The sequence below is a fragment of the Lathyrus oleraceus genome, chromosome 5 (assembly GCF_024323335.1).
Source record: "Lathyrus oleraceus cultivar Zhongwan6 chromosome 5, CAAS_Psat_ZW6_1.0, whole genome shotgun sequence".
NCBI classification, from domain to species: domain Eukaryota; kingdom Viridiplantae; phylum Streptophyta; class Magnoliopsida; order Fabales; family Fabaceae; genus Lathyrus; species Lathyrus oleraceus.
In genome coordinates, this window is record NC_066583.1 from 198,253,094 (window position 1) to 198,276,837 (window position 23,744).

A 23,744-nucleotide genomic window follows, 5' to 3' on the forward strand; every position below is an offset into this window, starting at 1 on the left:
AATCTACCGGGATGAAATTTCGGTTTTATGTCTCTAATTTTTGCTTGGACCGCCCTTTCGGGTTTTCAATCCACCGAGACGCTCATTTTTTCCTAAGCCGCCCTTTCAGGTTTTCAACTTAGCGAGATGTTCTTTTCTTTTTAGGCGAAGTATTTCTTGACTGCATCGGCGTTCACAGGACGAGAGAACTCTTCACCATCTATAGTTGTAAGAATCAATGCACCGCTTGAAAAGGCTCTCTTAACAACATATGAACCTTCATAATTAGGAGTCCATTTTCCCCTAACATCGGGTTTGAAAGATAAGATTTTCTTGAGCTTAAGGTCACCTTCTCTGAACACGCGAGGCTTGACCTTCGTATCAAAAGCTTTCTTCATTCTCTGCTGATATAACTGACCATGACACATGGCAGTCAATCTTTTCTCTTCTATCAAATTCAGCTGGTCATATCTGGTCTAGCACCATTCAACTTCTGTCAACTTGGCTTCCATCAAAACACACAATGATGGGATCTCAACCTCCATGGGGAGCACAACTTCCATACCATAAACAAGAGAGAAAGGGGTTGCCCTTGTTGAAGTACAAATGGATGTACGGTACCCATGCAAAGCAAGTAGGAGCATTTCGTGCCAATGTTTGTATATCACAATCATCTTCTGAATAATTTTCTTGATATTCTTGTTTACAGCTTCAATAGCCCCGTTCATCTTAGGTTTGTAGGGAAAAGAGTTATGATGCACAATCTTGAAGTCTTTACAAAGAGCTTCCACCATGTTATTGTTCAAGTTCGGTCCATTATCAGTAATGATCTTACTTGGCACACCATACCGGCATATAATCTGATTCTTGATAAACCTTACGAAAACTTGCTTGGTTAAATTTGCATACGACGCCGCTTCAACCCATTTTGTGAAGTAATCAATAGCCACCAGAATGAAACAATGTCCGTTTTATGCTTTGGGCTCAATCATGCCAATCATATCAATTCCCCACATGGAGAAGGGCCATGGAGAGGAAATGACATTCAACAGTGTCAGAGGAACATGAATCTTATCTGCATAAATTTGACACTTGAGGCATTTCTTCACAAACTTGCAATAGTCATATTCCATTGTCAGCCAATAATAACCTGCTCTCAACATCTTATTCGCCATAACATGTCCATTAAAATGAGTACCAAATGAACCTTCATGGACTTTAGTCATCAACATGTCTGCTTCGTGTCTATCCATGCATCTGATAAAAACCATATCGAAATTTCTCTTATAAAGCACATCACCATTCAGGTAGAAGTTACCAGCTAATCTTCTCAAAGCCTTCTTATCTTTCAAAGATTCCCCGAACGGGTAACTCTGACTTTGGAGGAAACATTTGATATCATAATACCACGGTTTTTCATCTCTGACCTCTTCAACAGCAAATACATGAGCTGGCATGTCAAGACGCATAGAAGCAAATAAGGAACCTAGTTCCAAAGATTTACCACAATCATAGAAGCTAATGTTGCAAGAGCATCTACCATCCGGTTTTCATCTCGAGGGATATGATAAAACTCAAACTTTGTAAAAAAAGTTGATATTCTCCTTGCATAATCTATGTACGGTATTAAACCGGGTTGATGTGTCTCCCATTCACCTTTGATTTGATTCACAACCAAAGCTGAATCTCTATAGACATCGAGATATTTAATTCTGAGATCAATGGCCTCTTCAAGCCCTATAATGCAAGCTTTATACCAGCCATATTGTTTGTAAACTTGAAAGTCAATCTAGCTGTAAATGGAAACTGAGTGCCTTGAGGAGTAATAACCACTTCCCCAATGCCATTACCATACGAATTAACAGCTCCATCAAATACCACACCCTAACAGGAACCAAGTTTTGGCCCTTCTTCAAGCAATGGTTCATCACAATCTTTCATCTTCAAGTACAAAATGTCTTCGTCAGGAAAATTAGACTGCAAAGACTGGTAATCTTCAATTGGTTTGTGAGCCAAATGGTCAGCCAAGATACTACCTATAATTTCTTTTTGAGATTGGTATTCGATATCATACTCGGATAACAACATCTGCCAATGTGAAATCCTCATAGTTAAAGCAGGCTTCTTTATAATGTACTTGATTGGATCCATTTTGGATATCAACCAAGTAGTATGATTCAACATATATTGGCACAGACGCTTAGCAGCCCAAGCCAATGCGCAACATGTCTTTTCAAGTATAAAATACGAGTCTCACAATCGGTGAACTTCTTACTATGGTAGTAAATTGCATATTCTTTCTTCCCATATTCATCTTGCTGACCAAGAACACATGTCATACTTTCATCAAGCACGGTCAAATACATGATCAAAGGTCTTCCTTCAGTGAGTGGAGACAGAATCGGAGGCTTAAGCAAGTACTCTTTGATACTATCAAAAGCTTTCTGGAAATCTTCAGTCCAATCACAAGACTGATCTTTCTGAAGAAGCTTGAATATAGGGCACATATGGCAGTCATAAGTGATATGAATCTTGAGATGTAGTTCAAGCGGTCGAGAAAACCTCTGACTTGCTTCTCAGTTTTGGGCGCATGCATCTCTTGTATTTCTTTGACGTTGGCAGGATCAACTACAATACCCTTCTACTGACAATGAAGCCCAACAACTTACCAGAACAAACACCAAAAGTACACTTATTGGGATTCAAGTGGATTTTGTACTTCCTCTAATGCTGGAATAACTTTAAAAAATGCTCAACATGTTCTTCTTCATCACTTGATTTACCAATCATATCATCAACATAAACTTCAATCTCTTTGTGCATCATATGATGAAAAAGAGTGATCATATCTCTCTGGTACATTGCACCAACATTCTTTAAATTGAAAGGCATCACTCTATAATAGAATGTTCCCTAAGGTGTAATGAATATGGTCTTCTCCATATCTTCAGGTGCCAACTTCATTTCATTATAACCGGAAAATCCATCCATAAACGAGAAGACTTTAAATTCAGCTGTATTGTCTACCAACATATCAATATGTGACAGAGGAAAATTATCTTTCGGACTGGCTTTATTCAAATCTCTATAATCAACACACATGCATACTTTTCCATCTTTCGTAGGAACATGCACAATATTTGCCACCCATTGCGGGTACTCAGAGGTAACAAGGAAACCTGCATCAATCTGCTTCTGCACTTCTTCTTTAATCTTCACTACCATATCAGGATGGGTTCTTCTCAACTTCTGCTTGACCGGTATACATTCTGGCTTCAATGGAAATCTATGCTCCACAATCTTAGAATCCAAACCAGGCATGTCTTGATAGGACCAAGAAAACACATCAGAATACTCTCGAAGATGATCAATCAACCCCTTTTTAGCTCCTAGACACAGTTGAGACCCAATCTTGACTTCCTTCACATCATCATCGGAATCCAAGTTGACTAATTCAATTTGCTCTGCAAATGGCTGAATGGCTTTTTCCTCGTACTCAAAAAAACGGGATAACTCATCAGATACTTCTTTATCATCACTCTCTTCCTCAGCTTCAAACACGGGGACATCAAAGTTTGGAGAGGGAGTAGGATCATTACATTTAATGGGTTTGAGAACCAACCTGCATAATGATTTGATATTTCGATTTTACAGAAGTGGAGTGCAAACAAATATTATGCAGATGGAAATATTATTATTTATTTATGTTTTTATGTGATTACCATTTTCAGAAAAAGCATAAAGTAAAAATAAACATCATAGATATGGATGAATAAAATTGTCTTTATTGATGATAATAAGGAAAATTCCCAACAATGTTCACTTCTCCCTTAGGCATATGAGAAGTATTTTTCTCAAAAATAATGAAAACAAATTACTTAGAACGGTGCAAAACAATAGGAACATCAATAACAATCCAATTTTTGCAAGTTTGGCCATGTGTCACAAAGTTGTCACAAGCCTCGTCTTCGTCATTGTCTTCAATAATGGCAGCTGGTTGTTGATCATTCTAATGAATGAACCCTCCACTACGGAAAACTTGTTGCATAACCTTGACATTAGCATTGAATGGCCCTGGTTGAAATCGTAGCCCTTCTATATTCTTGTTCTCGGGACTTCCACAACACGACCTCACTTATCAATATTGCCAGCCTGAATAGCATCTTGTGTATCTTTTAAAGAAGACATGGGTGCCCCAACTTTCTTCAATTCATCAAGAATGGACAAAGCTTGGAATGACGTTCCAACTTCCTCCTCAGCATCAACATAAGTGAAGGACGACAAATGACTTACCAACAGTGCCTTCTCTCCACCAACAACGACAAGCTTTCCGTTCTTCACAAATTTCAGCCTTTGGTGTAGAGTGGATGTCACAACTCCAGCTTCATGAATCTATGGCCTTCGCAATAAGCAGTTATAGGCCAGGTGGATATCCATCACTTGAAAAGTAATTTGGAAATCTCTCGGACCTATCTTAATTGGGTGGTCCACTTCTCCAATGACGGTTTTCCGAGAACCGTCGAACGCTTTAACAACCATGCCACTAGACCTCATTGGGCCGCCTTGATAGGAGATTCTTGATAGAGTTGATTTTGGCAACACATTCAGTGATGAACTTGTATCAACCAAAACATTGGACAGAGCGCCCTCCTTGTAATTCATCAAAATATAGAATGCCAAATTGTGATTCCTGCCTTCCTCAAGAAGTTATTCATCAAAAAAGCTCAGATTATTACAAGAGGTGATGTTGGCAACAATGTTGTCAAATCGATCCACAGTAACATTGTATTCCACATAAGCTTGTTCTTAAACTTTCTGTGAAGCTTCTTTGTGTGCCTCAGAATTCATCAATAATGACAACACGAAAATCTTTGACATTGTTTGGAGTAACTGCTCCACAATGTTAAATTCACTCCTTTTAATCAGGTGCAATACCTCATCATCATCGTTAGTCTTTAATTTGTTGGATTCACCAGACTGACACATTGGAGCACTAACTGGATCAACTGCAGGAATTTTCGCTTTCTTACCCACAGACGCATTTTCATAACTTTTAGAAATACTGGACTAAACACCCGACCACTACGGGTCACCTTCGCTATATCCGTAATATTTCCCACTGAGTCTGCAACTGGGAGAGGAACCTCTTGACCCTTTTCAATCATTATGGTATTATACTGATATGGCACAACTTTATCGGATGCATAGGGCACGGGGCCTGCTAACCGTATAACCAACGGTGATACCGATCTATTGACATTATTGATGTCGCTGCTATCGAATTGGATGACTACCCGCTCAGGGGTCTTGAACATTGGTATAATGATGTTCACATCATCTCCCATATCCCTTTACAGTTGAATCTGGATAATATTCTCATCCATCAACTTTTGAATGTCCATTTTAACAATTACACATCCACGGGGTTCACACTGCAAATGACACAACCATCATGGTCATGTTCCCTATCGCTAACCAAACAAATATCCTTATGCATTGCTACTAAAGATATTCTGATACGAAGTACATCAAATACCCTGAAATTCTCTAGACAACCGTCCACCATGTTCACTGAGGCGTTACCATGAGCAGGCAATGGGTTGGCTTTCATATTTGACGCTATGTCATCAAAGGACACCATATCACTCTTCACAAGCTTCTAAACTTCATACTTCATGGGATAACAATTTTCAATATCATGACCAGGGGCTCCCTGGTGAAAAGCAAAGTGTAAATATAGTTTGAACCACCATGGTAGTGGCTCAGGAACTTGCAGAGGGTTCCTTGGATGAATAAGATTCTTGAGTACCAAAGCCGAATATAACTCTATGTACGTCATAGGAATATGGTCAAAAGAGACCTTCTCCCTCTCAAAGTTTTGCTGATGGTTGTTGTTGTTGTTGTAGTTGGTTCACTGTTGCGATTGTTGTTGAAGTCCAAAGGATCTAATACAAAGGATGACAACTTCCTTAGCTCCTTCAAATCAGGGCATCTAAAATTGTACTTTTTAGTGTTCCTTCGTCCACAATCCATGGTCTGAAAATATTTGCAAATAAGACCTTAGTTTCCTTGAAATTTATTTTTTTGTGATGAATGATATGATGCGCATGTATGCATGAATGTCACAATCACAATCAAGGGATCACACACAAGTCAAACACAAACAAAGGCCAAGGGATGAATAAAGTCATCATTAAGATCAATCATCCATTTTGGTGGATTATGGTTTTCACCTTATCAACACCCAAGTTCCATTGATATTTATGAGACTTGATCGGATCAACCGAAAATCAAAGGGTTTGTTGCGAGTCACGAGCATGGAGTTAGGTTAAGAACCATCCCAAAGGAGTTAACTAAGTATAAAAACCTGTAGATCATGTTCTAAAAAGTTCCCAGACTCTTGATCCCATCTATCAGATATTATAGGTTAGGATCACTGACTCATCAACCCATAATATTCTCAAAAGAAACTCATCTGAGTATAGTATCACGTAACAACTGTTATCAAGTCTACACTTGAACAGTTTCCACACTGCGTCATAAATAGGCCAAGTTGGGTTAAATGTTTTACGGTCCTGAGCTTCTTGGACCCCCAAATTAGAGAAAGTATTGCCTATCCACAAATTACTTGTGTGACATCAGTAACTCTAAGAAGGTCTCCACTGAGTAGATGGGTCTTAAGCCAACTTGTTAAGGACTACTCCACAAAAGTTTAACATGACTATACCATCCTCCTATCTTAATTGCACTCAAGTTCGAGTTAGAACTTATCTCACCACTCAGAGATCACCAAGCACAACAGACATAACATATCACACAAACAATGTATACAAACAAACATCAAATATGAAAATATATACACATAAAAAGTAGGCTAAACCCACTGAGGACTACTCCACAACATAGTAACCACTTAATTTATATAGTGGTAAATTCATGACCGTCAAGCTATGGATAAACTTGACGTCAGTAAAACCAGAGTCGCCACCGCGCTTTTATTGTTTCCAAAGGAAAAGGGAAAAGTACGAACAAAACCCAAAGATAGGAAGTTTTCAAATCAAAACTAATAAAATCCCAAAGATTACAGGTAAGGGGGTTGGTTACACAGAGGGAATGTGTTAGCACCCAAAGTGTCATAGGTACTCCTAGGGAGCCCTTTTTGTGTGCATATGTTTTTGGGTATAAATTATGTTTGATAAAATATAGAGTGTGGGGATGAGAAAAGAGTTCATTGATTATATTTTTGTGTTTGACAAGAACTTCGGTCTTATGCCTACATACCAACATGAAAATGAGGATCTAAACCTCGTAGTTCGTGGTAAAAATTTCAAAGAAGTTGCTGAATTGATTTTAACAAAAACTTAATAAGAAGGCACAAAAGGCCAAAATTTTAAATGGGGTTGTTGGTTCTTTTTTTGTATTTTGAAATTTAAGTCAATATAGTTAAGTGTACTGACAAGTTTGATTTAAGAAAAAGTTTGAAAATTCAATGGCATAAGGCCAAAGTTTCTAATCATTAAAACAGGTCTAAGTTTGAAATCACAAGCAAAGAAAGTTTTTGAAAAGAGGGAGAGATTTTGAAATTAAAGAAGTGGAAGGAGATGAAGATACTAACCTAAGCAAAAAATTAAAAGTTAAATGTTGAAAAGATCTGACCAATGAGATGCAATCCAACAGACAAGAATGTCATATAGAAACCCATTTTCCTTTGGACTTTGACAAACAATAAGCAATAAGCAATGAGCAATATCCAAGCATTATGTGAATATCAAGGCATAAAATAAAGATATACATAATATCCAAGCAAGCAATTCAATAACTAGTAGTCTTCAGTGTCTTCCCATGGTAACAAATGAAATATCCCTTGATCAACTCAGAACAAAACATCAGACATAAACAATAATAACAAAATAAGAAATCAAGCACAAAGACAAAGTAGTAGATGAATCAAAGAGATCCAACGTCTTGCATCAAATGAAGGCGCAACCAAAGATAGCTCAGTCTCAGATGTTGGCATTGGCCAAGTCCTTTAGCATAGGGAGTGTTGCCTAGTTCTAAGTCTAAAAATTCATATCAAGTCCCAAACAGTCCAACAAATGTTTTTTAGGGTTTTGGTTATTATTAGGTGTTTCAGGATCCTAAGACCACAAACAAAATAAAATCAAGCAAACAATATATACAATCATAAGATATGGCTCAAGTGAGTAAAGTGAAAAGGACTTGAAACATAAACAAGTTGCATGAAATGTAAATGGAAATGAATGATAAAGGTACTTGAAATTTAAAATGCATAAAGTAAATGACTTGAAAGTAAAACAATATTAATTAAGAAGTTAGTCAAATGTTAGTTATGAGTTTTAATTGATTAAGTCATTCTTTGGAGAACACTCAACCATTTATTCACAAGTATGAATCCTTAAACCAAGACATCTTCTATGACAAGGGCTCAAACTTTGATAATTCAACAAGTATGCCACTAGCTCTCATGAAAGGAAAAAAGGTCAAGTTTCCACACAATTCCATGAAGAATGGGAGACTTACAATCTAACTTACTAGAATTCTATACCTTAAGGGTCAAATCTAGCTCTATGTTAAGCCGTCGTAATTGGACTTATGTAGAAGTCACAATTATCTAAGGTCGTGCAATAAAAATATAGGTGTTAATGCATGTTAGAGATTTGGTACAAAGAACCAAACTCCTAAAACATACCACACACTAAAAGAAATGAGGGAATGACCTATCTCAGTCTAGCTCATGCTAATTCATCTGACACAAGGTCATTGATGAATCAACTAGTCATTAGACATGAAGAGATTTCATTGGTCAATGATGGATTAGGGGAAGAATAAGGATGAAGATGAAGAGGGAAGGGGAAGTAGAAACCCAAATTAATCATGAGAGGATTTCATCTGATAAATACCATCCATTCATTTTGGGAGATGAAATATACATTTTATCAATCCCCTAAATTCAATGGTTTTGATCAAACAAAAGTCAAATCAACCATGACCAAGGCCCAACCAGAAAGTCAAACATCACAAGCTCAACCTAATTTTCAAGCATTTATCCAATTAAAAATTAATTTAAAAATGAATAAAAATGCATTTTTATTTGGTCAAAATCTCAAACCCCTTAAATCACCAAATAAATGGCCAAGGGATTTATCCTAGGGCAAACAAGGTCAAAGGACCTTAGACAAAAAATTTCATGATTTTTGGAAAGTCAGAAGTATTTTTAAAAAATTAAAAATAAGTCCAAAAACATTTTATTCATGAAAAATATCAAAATTAAAAATAATTTTAATTCAGAATATAGAAAAGAAAAATATTTAAAGATTTCTGGTGAACGTCCCATATTTTTTTGGATTAAAAATGAAATTTCTATGAATTAAACAAAATAAATGGATTAAATAGAAAATCATAAAATATAATAAAATTCAAAAAAAACAAGGGCCATCAGATCTCCCTCATTAATTGAGGTGGCAGATCTGATGGCCACGCGCATCAAGTCCACCATAGACCAAAGTTAATGCTCAACACCAATGGTAATCAGAATCAAGGGCCATGCTTAAAACATTTTAAACATATCAGATGGTTGGAGACACGCCACCACATCACAGAGCTAAGGCTCCGGTCATTTTCTCTGGTGGACCTCACCGGACTGGTCCACCATCAACCACCACCAAAATAAAAAGTAAGGATATCATTTTAAAGTAAAAATGCTCAGGAGGTCGAATTTGGCCTCCGTTTCTTCCAATTCCAAGTATATTGAAAGATACATGGATTTGAAATTTGAGGTGCATGATCTGAGTTGCTTTGATTTGACTTCAAAGCAACTCAATTTGTTGCCTACTGTAGCGGTAAATTCGTGACCATCAAGCTATGGATAAGCTAGACGTCAATTAAACCAGAGTCGCCACCGCGCTTTTATTATTTCCAAGGGAAAAGCACGAACAAACCTCAAAGATAAGAAGTTTTCAAATCAAAACTAATAAAATGTCAGAGATTACAGGTAAGGGGGTTGGTTACACAGAGGGAAGGTGTTAGCACCCAAAGTATCATAGGTACTCCTAGGGAGCCCTTTCTTGTGTGCATATGTGTTTTGGTATAAAATGATGTTTACAATAAATAGAATGGAGGGATGAGAAAAGAATTCATTAATTATATTTTTGTGTTTTACAAGACCTTCAAAATTGTGCCTGCGTACCAACATAAACTGAGGGATCAAAACTTCGTAGTTCGTGATAACAATTTCAAAATGAGTGCATTGTTTTTAACAAAAATTTAAGTTTAACAAAGGCACAAGAGGTCTAAAAGAGTTTGAATGAGTGTTAGTTCTTTTTGACTTTTGAAATTTCAAGTCAAGTATAGTTAAGTCCATTTACAAGTTTGATTAAGAAAAATGAGTTTAAAAATGCAATGACATAAGGCCAAAGTTTCTAATTTTCAAAATGGTCTAAGTTTAGAAAACAAACACAAGCAAAGAAGATTTTTTTTAAAAGGAGGGAGATATTTGAAATTAAAGAAATGGGGAGGAGATGATGAGACTAATCCTAAGCACATTTTTAGAAGTTAAGAGTTGAAAAGATCTGACCAATGGGTTGCAATCCAATAGATAAGAGTGTCAAATAGAAACCCAAATTCCCATGGACTTTAGAATCAAGCAAAATCAATACACCAATATCAAGATGAAGAGCAAGGCATCAAATAAAGATAGCCACATCCAAGCTTAGAAACTTCATGATCTTCTTCATAATTTCCCATGTATCAGATGAACTTAAAGATAGGAATTAGGCATAGGTTCAAAGTAACATCTCCAAAAGACCATGTAGCAAATGAACTCAAATGGGATCACAAAACTCTCTTTAGATGAAGTTCAAATCACAAGCGCTTGGTTCCATGAAAGTTGGCATTGGCCAAGTCCTTTTACATAAGGAATGTTGCCTAATTCTAAGTCCAAACTCTCAGAGCAAACCAACAGTCCACACAAAATGTCTTTAAGGGTTTTTGTTGTTATTATGTACATTAAGGTCAAAAGGCCACAAACACAAACAAGTATATACAAACACAATATAATCACAAGATATGGCTCAAATGAGCAAATTGAAAATGACATTAAAGTAAATAAGTTAAATGGTATGAATAATGGAAAATGAATAAAGGCTCAAAATTAAAGTGCATAAAAGTAAATGGCTTGAAATTAAATGTTAGTTGTTAGTTGATTAGAAGTTAGTATTACGTTTGCTTTTGTTTTGTTTAAGTCATTCTTTGGAGAACACTCAACCCACTTGTCACAAGGATGGATCCTTGAACCAAGACATCTTCCAAAGGAAGGAAAAAAGGCCAAGTTTCCACACAATACCATGAAAAAGGGGAGACTTACAATCTCACTTACTAGAATTCTATGCCTTTTGTGTCAACAATTTAGCGCTATGTTAAGAAATCGTAATTGGACTTATGTAGAAGTCACAACTATTTGAGGTCGGGCAGTAATTTTTTTTAGTGTTAATGCATGTTAGAGACATGGTATTATGAACCATGCTCCTAAAACATACCACACTTAAAAAGAATATGCAAAAGGGTGGAGATAATCTCATCCACACTCATGTTGATTTTACAATCAACTAGCCTTAGGATGTAGAGATATCATAGGTCTATGATATGAATGAAGAGATAATTGGATCAAGATGAAGAGTGAGGGGGGGGGGGGGAATGGAATCAACACAAATTGGTCAAAGGAGAACTTTTAGGAGATGAAATGTACATTTCATCAATCCCCTAAATTCAATGATTTTAACTCAACAAAGTCAAATAAACCTTGACCAAGGCCCAACAACATAAGTCAAACTCAACAAGTCAATATCAAATGCTCAACATAATTTATTTTTGCAATTAAACAAATAAAATCAATTAAATAATGCATTAAATTAAATTATGGTTTGTCAAATTCCTAAAACCTCATCAAAACACCAAAGAAATAACCATGAGATTTATTTAGGTCAAACAAGGTCAAAGGACCTTGGAGAAAAAATTTCATAATTTTTGGAAACTTAAAAGTATTTTTAAACAATTAAAAACATTCACAAAATCAATAAAATCATGAAAAATATAAATAGTGATCCAAAAAATGATTTTAGTTTAGAAAATGAAAGAGGAATTTATTTAAATTTTTTTGGTGAAACTCTCATATTTTTTTATCAATATTAAAATTATTATGAATTAATGAAAATAAACCAAATAAAAGGAAAAATAAGAAAATAGAAAAAAACGTGGACCACTTGATCTCCCTCATTAATTGAGGTGGCAGATCAAGTGGCTGCTAGCGCACATTCCACCATGGTCTTGAGTCAGCGCGCAACAAAAATGTTAATCAGATTCAACGCGCGTGATTAAAACATTTCAAATGGATCATGTGGTTCTGATGAGTGACAACACATCACCGAAGCCAAAGCTCCGGTCTCCTTCTCCGGTGAGTTTCATCAGAATGGTTCACTCACAACCACCACCAAAATTTAAAAATGCCTCTGAGCTCGAATCTGGCCTCAATTTATCCTAACTCCAAATATATTGAGAGATACAAGGAGTTGAAATTTGAGGTGCACGATCTCAATTACTTCGATTTGACCTCAAAGCAACTCAATCTTGTTGCCTACATTGGTAGGACTTCAGACAACCAAGGACCCAAGATAATTATGGAGAATTGAGTGAGAATCGAAGAGATGAAAATTTCTGGAAAATACCTTCAATGCAGGCTTGTCTTTGATTGAACTTGCTCTTGCTTGCTCTTGATCTTGTTCAGGACACTTGAAGGAATAGAATTGAGTGGATGAAAAGCTCAGGACTCTTGAAGTTTCGAATCTCAAAATAGTGAGATTCAAACTTAATTTCCAATGGAAATTATCAAGGTTATCCTTTGAAATGAGAGGGTTTGAAGGTGTGGATTCAAAGCTTGCGTGCAGGGTCCTCCATTCTGATGCATGAAGCCTCTATTTATAGCCAAATGGTTTGATATTTGCACACTTGAAATGGAATTCCCAAAATAGCAATGTGCAATGCATGGATGCATGGGAATGTACAGGCCCATGAAATCATTTATTCTGATCCATAATTGAGTACAAGCATTGTTGAGATCATTTTGGAATGCAAGGCAAAGGTGTATGGAAGTTTCAAGTTCAATCTTGCCAAATGATAATCCAATGTTCAAGCCATCCGCAACCCATTCAAATCTTGTCCAAAATAGATGAAATTGGACTTTTAGGAAAGGATAGGTCAAGAGGAACAACTTTCATGTTGGACACTTTTTCATTTGAATCTTGGATCATGATGAATTTTGAGGTGGAAGTTGGGAAAATCAAACATGTCAAAAAAATTCTAAGTGTCAAGCAATATGTTCACTTATTCCACCTTGGCTAACATTTTGTTTGAGCTTCAAATGAGAAACGTTCCTTCATTAAACTTGTATCTCTCTCAAATTCCTTCAAAATGGTCATAAATTTGACCTAATTTGGATTTAATATGAAGGAGTTATGCATTTTTGAAGTTGAGGAAAATCACTTGTTCAATGGCATTAGTCCAAAATGACCTATAATGTATCCTCATATCACATACACATAAAAGTTGAAATAGCTCTTCCTCCAAACATCAAAGTTTAAGTAGACACCTTAAATTTGGTTGTGCAACTTGTAAATATTTCATCTCATAAAAATTGAGCAAGTTATGACCTTGGGAAGTTGACCTCCAAATTTGGGTTTAGACAAAATGACCTATAATCTTTCACCGTAAAAAATGACTTTCCAAGAAAAACTAGCTCTAGACCTCAACATGAAAGTTGTTTGGAATGTCATTTAGAGTAACTTGTTTCTTGGAATAATTTTCTATGACAAAAATTGTAGGAGATATGGTCTAGGGAACCCAGTTTTAATCAGATGAATTCCTCTGGTCAACTACCATCAACCAACTTGCTAACTTGCAATTCTCTTGACTTTTGGGACCCATGGAATATCATATATGCATAAGATAATGAAATTTGAAGTACCCCTTAAATTATTTGATCAATTGTTGAAGAAGCTTGTTTTAGAAGTTACACAAGATACCCAGATGAACTAGGGTTTCCAAGGCAAACAAATTCCAAACTCTTGATGAATTCTTGATCAAAATAACATGTGAAGCTTATGGAGATCCATATATGGTGTCTATAGCCATAGTAAACCATTTCTTGATTGAGCTTCTTACAATGAGGGTCTTAAACCCTAGATGTGAGCTTAATGAATCAAAGGTGAGCACATGCCCTACCTACAAAAGAGTTAGTGCATACAAAGACATATTTTTTGTATTTTGGTTAGTAAAGATGATAAAATACAAAGTATGATATAATCAAATGGTGCTTGGTGATCTCTCCCAATGCAAACCCAGTGAATAAGGGGTAAGGAGGATGCCAAGATGTGATCCCAATGCCAATGCATATGATGAGATAGCATGAGAGATCTTAGGGTCAAAATTGGGGTCTTACAACTACCCCTATTTAAGGACGTTCTAACTGAGGAGATGAAGGTTAAAATCTTCGAATCGACTCAGTAGAATGGGCTTAAATAACAAAATATAGAAACAAATTTTGGTCCCTAAGATACCTCATGATGCATATGATATAAAATGTTAAAATAAATCTCTGTGGGGAAATATTGTCACAAAGGAAAAGAATCTGGAGAGACTGATAGTCCGCAGGAGCATAATGCATTCCGTAAGGAAAACTCAATGGGGAGACAGAGACTCTGGGAGGGATAAAAAGGTTGTGCATAGGCCAGGCTACGACTTAAAACTGCTGGAGGACTAGAGGGATTCCATGAAAATAAATCAAAGGGAAGACTCGGCCGGGGAAAGAAGAACATCTGCAGGGGAAGCGAGTAGATCAAAACAAAGCTGAAATACTCAAGCCAAGTAGGAAAACGACAATTTCTCTAAGGAAATGTGCACTCACACTCAACTGGGGAAGAAATGATCTTCAACACAGGAGTAACATAAGTATATTATCCACTACCAGTTACTGGGTAAGGAGATAACAAGATCTGACAGAGAGGACATATGTTACCAGTTAGGGTAAACATATCAAGGATGACTCGTTGAAGGAAACCAGGAGGCATATTCATTACCGATTACTGGGTAAGAATAAACTACTGGGAAAATCCAAAAACAGGATTTACAACTACTGGTTACTGGGCAGAAGAACAAAGAGAGAGAATACCCGTCACTGGTTAAAGTGAACATATCAAGGATAGACTCAAAGGAAAGAAAATCCGTCATCGGTTAAGATGAACATATCAAGGATAGACTTGCCTGGGGAAATCAAGGAGGATACCCGTCATCGATTAGGATGAACATATCAAGGATATACTGCCTGAAAAGGTAGGAATTACATCTATCAAATGCTGGATAGAATACCAGAAAGAGAATATCTGTCACCGGCTAGGAGGAACATATCAAGGGTAGACTCCAAGGGGAAGAATAGTAATTATATCTATCAGTTACTGAATAGAAAACCACGAAGAGAATGTTCGTCATCAGTTAAAATGAACATATCAAGGATAAACTCTGCAAAGGGGAGAAAAGCAAGATTTACAACTACCGACTACTTAGCAGAAGACCTCAAAGAGAAGGAAACCTGTCATCGGTTAGGATGAACATATCAAGGATTAACTCTTTGGGGAAAGAGAATAGGGATTACGACTACCTTTTTACTGGGTAGAATACCAAAAAATGAGAATATTCGTCACCGGTTAGGGTGAACATATCAAGCATAGACTCAAAGGAGACGTGAAAACGAATCTGCTGGGGAGAAAAGAGGGGTTACTCCTGTCGGGTATTGGACAGAAGTAACAAACTGCAAACTAAGAAGAATATTACCAGTTATTGGGTAATATACTCTTAGAGGACCAAGGGTATCTATCTAAGTAAGATCTAGAAAGAAACGATCAATCAAGACTCAACCCAATGAGGATATAACTCAAGGGGAATGGTTCGATCCAGATAATCAACTAGGGAGGAAACTGAAATAATAATCATCAACGAGGAAATAACTCAGTGGGGAATAGGAGAAAGGTTAAAGTCTTTCTGCTTAAGGGGATGACACTCTACAATTGAAAGAGGATAGACACACCAAACCTGCTGATCACACTGAATTACGCCGTGTTTTTGAATCGGATTTCACATGTTTATTAGGACTTTATTATCATTTTGTTTGTATTATGCTCTCTTTTATCTTGTTTTCAGATATTTAGCACTCTCAGACTCTTTTGGAAGAAACGAAGCAAAAAGACCTAAAATTAGCGTTTTCGGCGAAAATTACACACATGGCGTTGCACATGGCAGCCGCTATAGGAGAAGCCATGAGTTATCATCCCTCAACTAGGAGGTAACCTCCATGTTCCCATGATCTTCCCCATTTACACACATGGAAGGCGTCATGAAGGGATGGCGGACGCCACCTTTGGAAATCACGTTCCCACTAAGGAGAAATTGGAGGGCACCATGGTCTTTGCAAGCTGCTGAAATCCTCTATAAATAGTTCGTTCCATTTCATTTTCAAATCATCCAACTTAGTTTCCAACACTAAACCTATATTTATCATTTGTAAAAGCGGTAATCCGCCACATCGGGGGGTTATCGCACCTTAGTGAGATTGAGTTGGGTCACTTCGAGTTGCTGTCGTCTTTATCTTCAGGAGTCGGAGGTTTATTTTTCTTGTACCAGATTTAAAGCCTTCCGTTTGGAGCAGGTTCTTATTTATCGCTTTTATTTATTTATTTGTCATTGCTTTACTTTATTTATTTCCCACACTCGCTTTACTTTATTTATTTTCGGCACTCGCTTTACTTTATTTATTTTCCGCACTCGCTTTACTTTATTTATTTTCCGCACTCACTTTACTTTATTTATTTTCCGCACTCGCTTTACTTTATTTATTTTCTGCACTCGCTTTACTTTATTTATTTTACGCACTTTACTCGCTCTTTACGCCTCAGATTCCAAAACAATCTTTTCATCATGATCAATACCGTTGTGTTTGTTTGTGTTACCATGTCTAGCTAAATCTTTTAAAGGTTAGAATGTAAGGATCACGGTTAAAGTAATGTTTCATATATTGAATCTGTAAAAATACTTTAAAGGCTGTTTTAATTTTTAACTTGATTTTTCTAAAACAAACTTGGTTAGTTTTAATTATTCAAGGAGTGCGAAAGCACCCTGGCTTAGTTAACTAGGAATTTTTATCACTTTAAGGAAGAACTATTTTTGAAACTATTTTTGGACGCGTTGATAGATCTAAAATCAGGTTACTCCTCGGGTAAAACTTTCCAAATCAAAATCAATTTTCAACTAAGTTTATGAGTCTTATTTCTTAAAAATAAGTTTACTACTTTAGCATTCTGCGCACCTTTTGTAAGTGACAATAAAAGGCCTTAATTTAAGGGTAAACTCGGTTCTGAATACGCAAAAGTGACAGTTCCTGTTAAATGGATTCTTTTCAAGAGTAGAAAATATTGCCTCATAAGTAGATCTATTTAGACAATCGAAACATCACTTAACAGACGTGAAATACATTCAACCTGTTTTTACCAGCATTTATTATTTACCGTTGTTTTGCAAACCCAATATCTCTTTTATACCACCTTAGATAAACACCGTAACGATAGTAATCGATAGATTGACGATTTGGTCTCTATGGGATCGATATTCTTTTATATTACTCTGACGCGATTCGTGCACTTACGAATTCACCGATCAAGTTTTTAGCGCTGTTGCCGGGGACCAACTTCGTCAAATTTCGTACCCTGTTGTTACATCGTCTAGACTAAGGCATTATTGGCCGGTAAATGCGAAGAACCCGTAGTATCGGAAATTTAGTAGATCCTTTAGCGAAACCCGAACGTTATACTCGTACACGTCTCTTACTCATTCGAATTAAGAAAGCTATGGCCGAGAATCGCGACCAGAGACCTCTTAAGGAATTTGCCCAACCCTCTGACGAGGAACCTAGTTCGAGTATAGTAAACCCCCTTATTCCTGCTAACAATTTCGAACTAAAACCGTCTTTGTTGCAATTAGTGCAACAAAACCAATACGCGAATCTCGCTACTGAGAACCCGAATCAACATTTAAAAGTTTTTATCCAACTAGCCGACACCTTTAAATCTAACGGCATTTCACCTGATGTGATCCGTTTAAAATTATTTCCTTTCTCCCTCAGGGATAGAGCATGTTCATGGTTAGATTCACTTCCAGCTAACTCAATAACTACCTGGGAAGACCTTAGGAGAGTATTCCTTGCTAGATATTTCCCCCTAGTAAGACTGTTTTTCTTCGAAACCAAATAACTAGATTTACTCAAAACCAAGGAGAATTGCTTTTTGAAGCTTGGGAGAGATATAAAGAGCTATTAGGAGTCTGTCCACACCATGGCCTAGAACAATGGCTGATCATTCATACCTTCTATAATGGACTCCATTATAACACCAAGATGAGCATCGACGCTGCCGCAGGTGACGCTCAGATGAACAAACCTTATCCTGAAGCTTGTGACCTAATTGAGGATATGGCCCAAAACCATTACCAATGGGGAACTGAACGAGCATCAATAGAGAAAAAGGAGACCCAAGGTAGAATACATGAGATAAGCTCTCTAGACATGATGCAGGCGAAAATGGACGCTTTAGCCCTTAAGATAGAACATATGTCTACAAACACTCACACCGTAGAAGTAGTCCACACAGAGTGCAAACTTTGTAGATCTAAAGGACACGAATCGGCGGAGTGTAACCTTGTAAATGACCTGAACACCGACCAAGTGAATTACGCCCAAGGTAACCCATTTTCAAACACTTACAACCCTAGATGGAAGAATCATCCGAATTTTTCCTATAAAAACCAGAACCCTATCCAAAATCATGCACCTCAGAGACCGCAAGGTTATCAAGCCCCAAAACCAAATCAACCTATGCAAGTTATGCCTCAGAAGTCTAACCTTGAGAGGATCATGAAGAGCTTTATATCGAGCCAGACTCAGCAAAATAAAGAATTCCTAAACCAGAACATTCAAGTAAACGAATTGATAACACAATTAGGAACCAAGGTTGATCAGATAATCACTCACAACAAGATGCTTGAAACCCAGATCTCATAGGTAGCACAAAACCAAGCCCCACAAACTACACCTGGAGGCTAATTCCCTGGACAACCTCAACCAAAGCCCCGAGGGCAAGCTAACGCTATCTTGTTATGAAGTGGGACCGCTTACGAAGGGCCTCATAACCCAGCGATGAGTGAGTCCAAAACTTCTAATGTACCTACCAACCAAGAAGAGGAACCGGTAGAACCCGAGAAACAAACCAACCAAGAAGGTGAAGCCAAGTATAAAACTTACAAACCACCATCCTCGTACAAACCACCAATCCCATATCCACAAAGACTTAAACAAACCAAAGTCAATAACCAATACCAAAAATTTATAAAAGTAATAGAGAAGCTTCATGTAGAGATTCCTTTCACCGAAGCTATCACCCAAATTCCGTCTTACGCCAAATTTCTCAAAGACATCTTAACCAACAAGCGTAGGCTCGACGATCCGAAACCTTTGGAATGCAATTTATTTCCGAGGATAAACTTGCTAAGAAGGAGAAAGACCCTGATAGTTTTTCTATACCTTGCATCTTAGGGAGTCATGTGATCGACAAAGCTTTCCTAGACTTAGGCGCTAGTGTGAGTTTAATGCCCCTAACTGTGTGTAAATGGTTAAACTTAGGAGAATTACAACCAACTAAGATGTCCCTCCAATTAGCCGATAGGTCTGTTAAGTATCTTGTAGGCATTTTAGAAGACATCCTAGTTAGGATCGGTCAACTTTATATCCCAGCAGACTTTATGGTCATGGATATCAAAGAAGACGAAGATATCCGTATCCTTTTAGGTAGACCATTCTTATCAACAACCGGAGCTATAATAGATGTCAAAAGAGGGAAATTAACCTTCGAAGTAGGGGACGAAAAGATCGAGTTCATTCTTTCAAAATTCCTGATGGCACCAATTCTAGGAGACACATGTTATGCGATCGATATCATAGATCAGTGCATAAGAGAATTTGATCAAGAAGAACCCGTGATCAAACCATTTTCAAACCCTAATGAAAAGGATGACGAATTAGAGGAAACGGAACCTCACACTAACGAATGTCTGGATCTTACTCCAGACCTTTCACCAAATTCCCAAAAACCAGCTCAAGAACTTAAGGAACTAACCAAGAACCTAAGATATGAGTTTTTGGATGAGGAAATGAACCGCCCAGTAATACTTAGTGCCACCTTAAACCAAGACGAGATGAACCGACTCTTGAATGTTTTAAGAAGATACCCCTCTGCCTTAGGGTATAACATCTCTGATTTAAAAGGTATAATCCCATCCGTGTGTATGCACATGATCTCGCTAGAGGAGGATTCAAAACCTTCCAGAGAACATCAGAGAAGAATCAACCCTGTTATGAGCGAGGTGGTAAAAAAGGAAGTCCTTAAATTGCTGGAAGCTGGTATAATCTATCTGATCTCTGATAGTAAATGGGTAAGTCCTGTACATGTGGTACCCAAGAAGGGAGGCATCAGAGTCGTGCAGAACAAGAAGGGAGAGCATGTAGGTAAACACATAGAAGGCGGATGGCGTATGTGCATGGATTATAGGAAGCTCAATAAGGCAACTAGGAAAGACCATTTCCCCCTTCCATTCATAGATCAAATGCTGGAGCGTCTTGCCAGACACTCTTACTTTTGTTATCTTGATGGATATTCTGGATTTTTCCAAATACCCATACACCCCGAGGATCAAGAGAAAACAACCTTTACCTATCCTTACGGAACGTTTGCTTACAGACGAATGTCGTTTGGAGTCTGTAATGCGCCAACTACTTTCCAATGTTGTATGATGTCTATCTTCGCAGATTATCTCAACGGAATCATGGAAGTATTCATGGACGACTTCTCGGTGTGTGGGTTAGACTTTGAAGATTGCCTTATTAACCTTGAGAAAATCCTAGAGAGATGCGTAGAAGTTAACCCTGTGTTAAACTGGGAGAAGTGCCGCTTTATGGTTAAAGAAGGCATATTGGTAGGACATATAATATCCGAAAGAGGGATTGAGGTCGATAAAGCAAAGATAGAAGTTATAGAAAACCTTAACCCTCATAAAACAGTTAGAGAAGTCCGTAGTTTCCTTGGACATGCCGGTTTCTACCGATGCTTCATAAAAGACTTCTCTAAAATAACAAAACCCCTGACTGGCCTTCTGATGAAAGACATCGAATTCATTTTCGATGAAAAATGCATCGAAGCCTTCAACCATTTAAAACAAGCATTAATTTCAGCACCCATTTTACAAACTCCGGATTGGACTAAACCCTTCGAAATAATGTGTGATGCTAGCGATTTCGCTATAGGAGCTGTTTTAGGGAAAAGAAAATATAAGAAACTACACGTAATATATTACGCTAGTAGAACCCTAGATGCCGCTCAATTAAATTATACAACAACAGAGAAGGAACTCATAGTTGTAGTTTTCGCAATCGATACATTTAGGTCTTATCTTGTAGGATCTAAGATTATAGTCTATACAGACCATGCAGCTATCCGTTACCTTCTAAACAAAAAGGATGCAAAACCTAGATTACTCAGGTGGATCCTTTTGCTACAAGAATTTGACTTAGATATTAGAGACAAAAAAGGAACAGAAAACGTAGTTGCTGACCATCTTTCCAGATTAGAGCATTTAAAGCCAGACCATTTACTTATAAATGATGATTTCACCTATGATAGACTAATAGCTAAGATAGATACCGCTCCCCTTGAACCTGATAGAGACAACCTTGGGACAATTTCAGAAATTAGCAGAGTACCATGGTACGCTGATTTTGTGAACTATCTAGCCGCTGATATCATACCACCTGACCTCAACTATCAACAGAAGAAGAAATTCTTTAAAGATATAAGACACTTCTATTGGGACGAACCACTCCTTTTCAAAACAGGAACTGATAACATATTTCAATGTTGCGTCCCGGAAGAAGAAGTCAGAAACATCATAGAGCACCGTCATTATTCACCCTATGGTGGACATTCAAGCACATCCAAGACTTACGCTAAGATCCTTCAAGCTGGTCTTTATTGGCCAACATTATGGCGTGATGTCCATGCTTATATTGTACAATGTGACCGGTGCCAGCACGCTGGGAAAATCTCAAGACGTGACGAAATGCCTTTGAAGAACATCCAAGAAGTGGAACTATTTGACGTTTGGGGTATCGATTTCATGGGACCTTTTCCATCTTCGTTGGGAAACAAGTACATTTTGGTAGCCGTTGACTATGTGTCCAAGTGGATAGAAGTTATAGCCGCACCCACCAACGACACAAGAGTAGTCATCAAGATGTTCAAGAATAATATTTTTCCCAGATTTGGAGTACCACGACTTGTCATAAGTGACGGTGGATCACATTTTATATCCAGGATATTTGATAAGCTCTTAAGAAATTATGGAGTAAAACACAAAGTAGCAACACCATATCACCCCCAGACTAATGGACAAGTGGAGGCATCTAACAGAGAGATTAAGCAGATCTTGGAGAAAACTGTATCGATATCTAGAAAAGATTGGTCTGAAAAGCTAACAGAAGCACTGTGGGCTTACAAAACCCCTATTGAAACTACACCATACCAGTTGGTCTACGGGAAGTCATGCCACTTACCTTTTGAACTCAAGCACAAGGAATATTGGGCCATCAAGACCCTGAATTTGGATTACCTATCATCTGGCAAGAAGCGAATCCTTGATATTCACAAATTGGAGGAACTCTGCCAGAACGCTTACGAGAATGCCATATACAAAGAAAGAACCAAAGCTTGGCACGACAAAAGGATTGTGAAAAAGGAATTTAATATAGGCGACTCTATTCTCCTCTTCAATTCGAGATTACGACTTTTTCCAGGTAAGTTGCATTCAAGATGGACAGGCCCCTTTGAGGTTTCCAAAATCCTAAAATTTGGAGCAGTTGAAATCCGGAACAGTTCTTGTAATCCGTTTGTGGTAAATGGACAAAGACTGGAGCAATACCAAGGAGGTGACATCCCCACAGAATGTCATGACCAAACTCTGATCGACACACCAGTTCCTACCTCTAATGTATAAAGTTCGAATCGTCAAGCTAATGACGTTAAACAAGCGTTGCATGGGAGGCAACCCATGATTTCTTTTCCTTTACTTTTACAATTTTCAATTTATATTTTTATTTGTTTTATATATATGTATATCTATGTGGAGACTAACAGTTATGATATTTGCGATTTCAGGTGTCCTCTATTTCTAATCTAACTTTTCAGGAATGGAGAATCTCGACACTATGCCAGTAATCTTTCTTGACCCAATTCAAGAGCAGCGCTACCCCATGCTTTCCCAGCGCCCAATGCTGCCCACCAGATATCCCGACTCAAGCTGCATGGAGGCATTAGGCATTGAGCCTAGTTCCAGGCATTTGTGCAATCAGTTGTAGTGGGATGAATATACTGATGTTATGCATGTGACTTACAGGAACCTGACTTTGGAGTTCCTGAGCTCGCTGACCTACGAGCCCTATGTTGGTCATGCCAGTGATGGTGGATACATTAATTTCAGGTTGTTTGGGGCAGAATACACCTTCAATCGCAGGCATTTCGGTGACTTGCTGGGATTTCAGACTGCCTACG

At 37.6% G+C, this 23,744-nt stretch overlaps 1 non-coding gene across 1 annotated transcript; it reads right to left on the bottom strand.

Annotated features, from left to right (window-relative positions):
* Positions 1-18,325: 18,325 nt before the first annotated feature.
* On the bottom strand, positions 18,326-18,432 carry LOC127089114 (small nucleolar RNA R71). The gene has a single exon (XR_007790890.1). It is a non-coding gene; the product is annotated as a small nucleolar RNA R71 (small nucleolar RNA).
* Between the last annotated feature and the right edge of the window lie 5,312 nt (positions 18,433-23,744).